Below are 10,131 nucleotides of genomic sequence, written 5' to 3' on the forward strand. Positions count from 1 at the left end.
CATGGGGGTGGCTGTGCCACTGGGGTCCATGCCATGAGAGAGGAGAGGGAGGGGAGGAAATCCCTGCTTGAGCAGCAAGTTGGGGGTAGGGCAGGCAGAAACCTGTCAGATGCTTCTGTGCCCCTGCCAGGTAGACCCTGGCTGCAGTCCCCCACCCCCTTCTCAGCCAGCTAGAGCTCTGGCTAGGGAGGAGAGAAGCAGAGCTAGCCCTGCTCTCTGGAGCAGACAGTCCAGCCCAGCCTAAGGCTGAAAAGCATGCTGGGATGCTGGGGGACTGATTTAACTTAAACCAGGAAGGGGTCTGGGACAGAAGTTCTATAAACTGGTTTCAGCCAAATCTGTTAAGTCTGATATGACATTCAACCAGGTTTATCTTAAACCAGTTTTGGTCATTTTGAAACTGGGTTATGTGCCCTGAACTTATGTTCTATTACAGGTTTAAACCAGCTTCTGCTCACTTAAACCAGTTTATGTGTAACTTCTGTCCCTAGCCTGAGTGATCATGAAGCGAGCGAACAGGGAGAGCAAACAGGGCGGTGTGCAAGCAGTTCACAGGTCAGTTAGCCACCCCCCATCTTTGAAGCCTTTAAGATAACTTCTTTCTTTAATTCAGAGTAGCTAACCTACATACATTTAGTGTAAGCAGCTAAAACTTAGTTAATTTTAGACACCATGCAAACAGTTAGACAAATACTTAAGCCCCCTGTTTAACTAGAGTTGCAAGGGAGAGCTTTCTAGGGAGTTTGCCTGGAAACACTCTTGCCTTCCTTCACTGTAAGCTTGGTGAAAGGAAAAAGGTTAGCAGGGAAAAGGGAATGTTTCAGGACCAAGAAGCAGTGAACAGGCCAGTTTTCAGGGGAGTTTGCTAGGGAAGCTCTGCTTGGGAAGAGTGGCAGAAAGAGAGAGATAGTGGATTAAGGGACCCCGAGAAATGTCAGAGCCACTGCCAGCTCTTCCTCTGCTTTCACCTGTCACATATTTGTCCAGGTGGGACTACTCACAGTTGGGGCTACCATCCAGGCCCTGGTTTGGCTGTGTGGAGACTGTGGCTTGCAGGTTCCATCCAGTGGCAGCCAGGTGTGGGAATGCCTGTAATGTTAACAGTGGCTCCTGGTAGTGTCCCTCAAGAAGCAGGCAAGAGAGCTACAGGAGGAGGTGACAAGGCTCCAAAGCATCTTCCATCATGAGGACTTCATCGATTCAATGCTGGAGAAGACCTCTAGGTCTACGGAGGAAGGACTGCTAGAGAAGGAAGAGGACACGGACTCCCAGGAAGATGGAAGCTTGTGACCTCTGGCAGCAGGCAGAAATCTTCATCTCCATGTGCAGCAGTTTGCCTAGAGAACAGATATGGACCCTAGTAACAGGAGAAGAAGCATGTTCCATTGGTGAAAGAGGCTAGGCCAGGCATGCCCAAGGCTGGAAGGATTGAGACCACTGCCACCAAAGGGAAGCAATGGATGGTAGTGGTTGGAGACTCCCTTCTGCAGGGGATGGAGGCATCCATCTGCTAGCTTGACCTGTTTTCTCAGGAGATCTGCTGCTTGGCCCAGAGCCCATATCCAAGATGTCACAGAAGAATTACCAAGACTCATCCATCCCTCTGGCTACTACCCCATGCTACTCATCCATGTGGGCACCAGTGATACTTGCCAGGGGTGACCCTGAGCAGATCAAAAATGACTTACAAGGCTCTGGGTGCAGGGGTGAAGGGAACAGGACTCAGGTGATGTCCTCCTTGATCCTTGTGACCAAGGGGAAGGCCACAGGCAGGACTGGATTCATCCATGCATTGGCATGGCTGTGCAGGTGGTGTTACCAGCAAGGCTTTGGCTTCTTTGACCATGGGATATTGTTCCAAGAAGAAGGATTGCTAGGAAGAGACAGGATCTGCCTGATGAAGAGAGGGAAGAACAACTTCACAGACACACTCACTTTAAACTAGGTTTCCCAGGGGACAGAGACCAAAGTCCTGTAGTAAATGGAGAAACAGGTGACCTGGAGGAATCACAAGCAGAAGAGGGCAACAGGAGAGGTCTTTTCATTCTCTTTCTTCCCTTCACTCAGAAAACTGATGGGCAGGATCCCCTGGCAGGCCAGTCTGAGGGGGAAAGTAGTCCAGGAGAGCTGGTTTTACTTTAAAGAAACCTTACTGAGAGCACAGAAATGAACCATCCTGCTGCACAAGAAGACTAGCAAGTATGGCAGGAGACACACTGGGCTTAGCATGGAACTCTTCAATGACCTAAAACACTAAAAGGAAGCTTACATGAAGTGGAAACTTGGACAAACAACTAGGGAGAAGTATAGGAGTATTTCTTGGGCATCTAGAGATGAAATCAGGAAGCCCAAAGTGCAGTTGGAGTTGCAGCTGGCAAGGGATGTGAAGGGTAACAAGAAGGATTTCTACAAGTATGTCAGCAACAAGAGGAAAGTCAGGGAAAGTGTGGGTCCATTACTGAGTAGGGGAGGCAACCTAGTGACAGATGATGCAGAAAAGGCTAAGGTACTCAATGCCTTTTTTACTGCAGTCTTCACAGGCAAGCTCAGTTCCCAGTCTTCTGCACCTGATAGAACAGTTTGTGGAAAAGGTGAGCAGCCCTTAGTGGTGAAAGAACAGGTTAGGAACTATTTAGAAAAGCTGGACGTGTATAAGCCCATGGGACTAGATGCAGCGCATCTAGTCTATATCTAGACTATATCTAGTCCCATCTAGATACAGCACAGCCCCCAGCCCCAGCCCGGAGCTGCAGCCCACCTGGCCTGCCCCACACAGATCTGAGGGCATACATCCCATTCCCTGTGCCCTCCCAGATGATCAGCGGGAGCAGCTGCAGGAGCCACTGGACAAGCAGACGAGCCACTGGACAAGCTGCACACAGTGGCGTGAACCTCCCCCCATGTCCAACAGACTAGCCACTGCTTCATCCCGCAACCACCCTGCCCCAGCTGGGCGGTGCCTACCCCATCCTGCACCCACCTCACCCCAGCTGGGCAGTGCCTACTCCAACTCCCTCCCTCACCATGGGGAGTGTTGCACCCCTTCCCTCCCCACTCCCCTTCCACCACAACAGACTTACCAGCTACATGCAGCTCTCCAAGCTGCCAGGCTGTGTTCCTTGCTGCCCACATGCTGTGCTGTGGCTGTGCACATGCACAGGCATTTATTGGCCAAATTATTGGCCCTTCAGGCTGATTTCTGATATAGTCAATTTTCTTTATATCGGTGCCAATCTGATATAGTACCAATGTATCAGTGCACCTCCAGCAGTAATTGATGGCTTGATATCTAGCTGGCAGCAAGTGTCAAGTAGAATGCCTCAGGGGTCAGTCCTGTGACTGGTTTTGTTAAATGTCTCCATCAACAACCTCGAAGATGGGATGGAGTGCACCCTCAGCAAGTTTGCAGATGACCAAGCTGGGGGAAGTAGTAAATACACTGGAGAATAGGGCTAGGATTCAGAGACCTAGACAAATTAGAGAATTGGACCAAAAGAAATCTCATGAAGTTCAGTAAGGACAAGTGCAAAGTCCTGCACGTAGGATGGAACAATCCTGGGCACCTGTACAGGCTGGTGACTGACTGGCTAAGGAGAAGCTCTGCAGAAAAGGACCTTGGGGTTACAGTGGACAATAAGCTGAACATGAACCAACAGTGTGCCCTGGTTGTGAAGAAAGCTAATGGCATACTGGTACTGGACTGCATTAATAGGAGTATTTCCAACAGATTTGGATTACTGTGTCCACTTTTGGGGGCTCCCACTACAAAAAGGATGTGGACAAACTGGAAAGGATCCAGTGGATGACAACAAAAATGGTTCAGGGGCTCAGGCACGTGACTTATGAGGAGAGACTGAGGCCTTACTTAGTTTAGAGAAGAGAAGGCAGAGGGGATTTAATAGCAGCCTTGAACTATCTGAAGTATGGTTCCAAAAAGGATACAGCTAGTCTGTTCTCAGGGGCAGAAGATGACAGAACAAGGAGCAATGGTCTCAAGTTACAGGAAGGGAAGTTTAGGTTAGATATTAGGAAGAACTTTCTCACTAGGAGGGTAATAAAGCACTGGAACAGATTATCCAGAGAGGTGGTGAAATCTCCATCCTTGGTTGTTTTTAAGACCAGGCTAGACAAAGCCTTGGCTGGGATGATATTGCTGAGGATGGTCCTCGTTTGAGCAGAGGGTCAGACTAGACGATCTCCTGAGGTCTCTTCCAACCCTAATTTTCTATGATTCTATGATATATCAGTCCTCCTAGTTTTCTAACATGTTTTTCACAGGTAGTAAAGATATCTTCAACCATCTGAAAGTTACTGAGGAAGTCTATTTAAATACCTTTTTTCCTCTGGTAAATATTCTTCTATATTCCTGTTCAGCATAAACTTTTTCTGCTTGCACTTCAGGCCATTGTTCTTTTGTCATCATTGAAAAAAATAATCTAATTTTAAAAATGATAAAATTTATCAGAAGATGCAAACATAACTTTAAATATTTTTTGTTTAAAAGGGGCATTTATTTATCATGAGGATTCATAGATGTTAGGGTCGGAAGGGACCTCAATAGATCATCGAGTCCGACCCCCTGCATAGGCAGGAGAGAGTGCTGGGTTCAGATGACCCCAGCTAGATGCCTATTTAACCTCCTCTTGAAGACCCCCAGGGTAGGGGAGAGCACCAGGGGAGAGGACTCTTACCATATCCCTGTCTTTTGTTCTGAAAAACTTTTTTCTTTCTGTGACTGTAAATAAATATAGCAATTTAGGAAGACCTGGGAGACTATACTCTTTTCCTTTCATAAACCAGAAAAGGAGACAAGAGAAATAGTCCTACCAAAAGAGGGAGTCAAATAGGTTTAAGGGCTAGGGACAGACATTCAAAAAGCTTGAGCTTAAATCAATTCAACCTTTGCACGTTAGTCTAACCTGGCTAGACTGAACTGATTGAAAACTGGTAAAATATTGTCTCTGGACTGAGGAAATTTAGTCATATGCCTGCAGTGACTCAGACTAGAAGCCAAGGGGCACTACAGCAGCCCTCCCTTCCCTTGCACAGAATTGAGCTGAAAGGGGCATGGCCAGGCCCCGGCAGGACTTTCGCATTAGGGTGGTCTGCCTGCATCATCCCAGGCTTTTTCCCACTGGTTGCTCAAGGGTGGGAGAGTTGTCAGCCCCCAGACTCTTGCTAGCGCTCTGAGGCAAGGGGGTGGGGTGCAGTACATGCATCTGAAAAGCTCCGTATCATCAACAAATCACTCTTCCTGCTTGTCAGACTGTCTGCAGCAAGCTGACAGGGGAGCAAGGTAGCCCAGAGCTGATAGGAGTCTTTATCACCTGATTAGCAAAACAATAGCCTCTCTCCCATTACTTCAAACTCTTCTTGAACAGCTTACAGGGATGACCTGTTGATTAGCTCCAAAAGCCCTGTACTGTCAGCCTGTCTGTCCCAGTGAAATTGGAGACACACACACACACACACACCTCAGCATTAGCTAGCACCCCACATGCCTAGGGTCTGTGGGGCTGGGGGCTGTCCTGTTGGAAATGGGAGGGAGATGGGGATTTCCTGCTTGAGCAGTGAGGTGGGAGTAGAGCAGGGGGAAGCCAGCAGATCCTGTTGTGTCTGCAGTCTCTGCCAGAGCCTTATACAGCCCTAGCTAGCATAACACATGCTAGCTATGGTCCGTGCTGTGGGAGAGGGGAGGAAGGGATCCCTGCTTAAGCAGCAAGTGGTGAGAGGGGAGGCTGAAGAGGGGCACGGGGAAGCCAGCAGACCCTGCTGTCAGCATTCCCTCTAAGCTATGTAGCATGCACAGCTGCACACTGGCAGTGCAGCATGAGCACGCCACACAGCTTAGATGGAATGCTGGCTGCTGTGTCTGCAAGTCTGCGCCAGAGTAGCTCTGCCCAGGAGGCAGAGGGGAGGGACCAGCTCTGCTGTGGAGCAGAGAGCCCAGTCCAGAGAGCATGCTGGGATGCTGGGGGTATCTGGTTTATCTTAAACCAGCAAGGAGTCTGGGACAGACATTGCATAAACCGGTTTCAGCCAGATCAGTTAAGTCTGATACTACATTCAACCAGGTTTATCTCAGACAGGTTTCAGCCATTTTCAAACTGGTTTATATGCACTGAACATCTGTTCTGTTACAGGTTTAAACCAGTTTATGTGTAATGTCTGTCCCTAACCTATGAGGTTGGAGGCCTTGATACAGCTAAGGAAAAGCCTGAATAAGAATGCTTATTCTAAGCACCTATCCCCTAAACTTTTGAAAAGTTTACATACAGAGCCAAATGTTATATAGCTAAGGAGCATCTCCAAATACATCTAGGGAGCTGCAGAGAATGGTAGTATTTGGATGCAATCTAGTGATAGATAAGCATACCTAGGTAGGTAAGTTAACAAAAATTCTTTCCTTGTAGGTGTTGAAATCTACATAGTAAACAAACTGATACAAAGGAAGGGAGTAATGAAAAGCAACTTAATTCACTGAGGAAGTTAAGCATGTGTCATGTAGTTCCACAATTTGGGGCATTTTTTTTAAATGTGTGTTCGGATCCAAAACCAAAGGGGGTCTTGGCACTGACTTCAGTAAACTCTGGGTTATGCTGTTATACAGCAAATTAAATTAGCCAGCACCTCAGCTGGAAGAAAAGGGAGGGTGAATGGATTAGGGTTTATGTGCCTCCTTGAAGAAGTGTGCTTTAAGGAGGGACTTTAAAGAAAGGAATCATAACATAAGTAAGGTTACCTCACTGTTTATGCTGGAAACTGTTCTAATGATGCAGTTGGATTTAGGAAACCCCACAGAGTAGAATTAATATTCTTCAGAGAGAGCTGGTGTAACAGGGTGGTCTATTTAAGACACTTCTTTATTTTCTTTTTTACCCGAGGGCAGAGGAAGAATGGTTCTCAGGGAACTACACAGAAGGATTGAGAATATTTACCAATCTCACTTTACACACCTTGTTTAAAACTCAGTAAGTGAGATGAGCTTACTGTCCTTTCCCTTCTCCAAGGTCCTGGGAAGATTTCCTTTTTTGTAAGTGCATGAGCATACCTTTGTATATACAGAGAACTAACAAAGGGTAGATGGAATAGAATAGATACCTAAGGGTATGGACAGGTATACCTGAAGCACTTAAAATGTCACCTTAAATTGAGGCATCTCTAATTTGGAGCACATCAATACTGTACCGACATACAGATTCTATCCAGCTTAAAATGCTTCAGTGGGTGCATCTATATGTATCCTTTACTACAGAGTTGACTAATTAGCTCCGCAGTAAAGCATCACTGTCTACACATGCACTAGTATTAGGGCGCAGCAAGTTAGTTAACTCCACCATAACATAGTACCGTTAGGGACAGTGCTATCTTACAGTGGAGTAATTATCACAATGCAATGCAAATGTAGATGGTGACAAGAGCTGGCTGGGGCACAAGGGTCCTAAAGTGTGGGGGGTGCCTGTCATATGGCTCCTCACTTTAGCACTTTCATGCCCTAGCCAGCCCCTTCGCCACCCAGAGCCCAGGGCTGCTCCCCCACCGCCTCCCCGACTCTGAGCCTGCAGCCAGCCCAGGGCTGCTCCATCTCAGCTCAAACTGCTGCTGTCCCGGGCACACATGTAGCTGCTGCACCCAGAACAGCAAACTCTAGCTCAAACTGTTCCAGAGTTTATTAAATCACATTAATTTCACATACAGATGCACTCAATGTGTCCCAAAGCGAATGCTCAGCTGCAGCTCAAAACCAGAACAATAAAGGACAGAGTCATTTTAATTTAGTCTGATATTTCTTTTATAGCCTAAGGAAACAGCAGTGGAGAACATGGCTACTCTCTGAACTTCAGGCAAGCTGCTGGTCATGATTGTTTTCATCTCATTAATGTATTATTTTAATGGATTTTATCTTCAATTGCACTAACTCATAGTTTTGCAAGCACAGCTTAGTCCCCTTGTCAGTGGAAGCTGGTAAATAGACTGTCAAGATCTACAGATTAGGACCAGTAAATATAGTTATATTCTAATAGCGCTTAAAGCCACAACATTTATTCATAAACTAATCTCTCAACTACCAACATTTTCTATGCATATACACCTTATTCTGAACTAGGGTTGGCAAGCCGGTCAACTGACCGGCCAAACATTGTCAATTGACTGGTCAATTCACTGCATATTTTTTATTGGTCATAGATTATAGCAATTTTACAAAAAAAGAAACCTACATTTTTTCTAGTTTTCTTGACAGAAATATGATGTTTTATTGTTTTTGATACATTTTTAAATGGAAATGTACGCTTCTTTTGTGTATTGTTTGGATCTATTGGCAATTTTTTACAATTTCTTACCAATATTTGACCAGTCAGCTGACCAAACTTTATTTGACCGGGTAAAGCATCCACACCTGAGGACAGGATGGTGATCCAGGCCGACCTAGACAGACTCAGAAAATGGGCGGGCAAAAACCTGATGGCATTCAACACTGAAAAATGCAAGGTACTCCACCTTGGGGAAAAAAACCCGCAGCACACTTATAGGTCCGGCAGTGCTATGCTTACTAGCACCACAGCAAAAAGGGACTTGGGGGTCATGATTGACCACAAGATGAATATGAGCCACCAATGCGATATCGCAACTGGCTTGCATCCATAGATGCTTCTCAAGCAAATCCCAGGATATCATCCTCCTGCTGTACTCAGCCTTAGGAAGGCCACAGCTGGAGTACTGCATCCAGTTCTGGGCTCCACAATTTAAAAAGGATATGGAAAAGCTTGAGTGAGTCCAGAGGAGAGCCACACGCATGATTAGGTCAAGAGAACAGGCCTTATGATGAGAGGCTGACTCTTCAGTCTGGAAAAGCGCAGGCTCAGGGCAGACCTGGTGGCTGCCTATAAGTATATAAGAGGTGTACATCAGGATCTGGGGGAATGCCTGTTCACCAGAGCACCTAAAGGGATGACAAGGTCAAACAGTCACAGACTCCTTCAAGACCATTTCAGACTGGACATAAGGAAGAACTTCTTTACTATCTGAGCCCCCAAGGCCTGGAACAGACTGCTGCCAGAGGTGGTGCAAGCACCTACTCTGGACTCCTTTATGAGACATTTGGACCTTTATCTTGCTGGGATCCTTTGACCCCAGCTGACTTCCTGCCCCTGGGGCAGGGGCTAGATTCGATGATCTTCCGAGGTTCCTTCCAGCCCTAATGTCTATGAAATACCCAACACTATCCTGAACAGAGGAATTAGGAGGTGAGAAATACTGCACAGTGGTTTGAGGGTCAGTGATATAGGATGGTTTTGTTTTAGAAAGGAGACTAACTGCTAAATATGCAGCTGTATCATTGCAACTCTCAATGTGTCTGCAAAGTGCAAGCAGATATATTTAGTCCAAAAATGTTTTAAAAATATAGTTCCTTTAATTGTATTCTACATTTGACATTTTAAACTGCATTAAGAGACATCTACAAAAGTTTTGAATCATTACGCTAGCAGACTTTCGATTTGATGGCCCACTGAGAAAAAACTTGAAAGCATTCAATAACATCTCAATATTTAAGTGCATAATGGTAATGTAGGAGAAATGAATGTTTATTTTATCAATTCAATATCAAGCATGACCATGAACCGTGCAAATCAAATTGTAAATCAAGAACTGCAAGCAAGACTTGTCAATGCAACAAAACACAATGCAAGCTCCATAATGTACTCATTCTAAACATGAAAAGACAATAAACATTCTCTTATCCAATGCAACAAACTAAAATGAAGGGTAGTATGTAAATGTTGTTATTGGTTACAAGGCTCTTTGGATCTTTATTAATCAATATATAATATCTGTAATGGATTCACTGCTCAAAAAAAGTTCAGAAATCAAATTCTTTGAGCCTAAATTGTCCCAACATGATTATTATTTAGCATGTTATAATTTAACACTAGGGCATTTGCAAAGTAAAGAAATAAGTGTGCTGCTGATAACAGCTTTACTAAAAAATCCAGAACACCCAATATCCAACCAAGAACTGGAAAGTCCAAAATAGGGATAAACTCTCATTATATCAGCCATTCAGCAGTAGAATATTAGGAAGCTAAAAATCTACTAATTGAGGCACAATAATTTATGCTCTGTACATTCCTG

Source organism: Alligator sinensis, unplaced genomic scaffold (genome assembly GCF_000455745.1).
Source record: "Alligator sinensis unplaced genomic scaffold, ASM45574v1 scaffold480_1, whole genome shotgun sequence".
NCBI lineage: Eukaryota > Metazoa > Chordata > Crocodylia > Alligatoridae > Alligator > Alligator sinensis.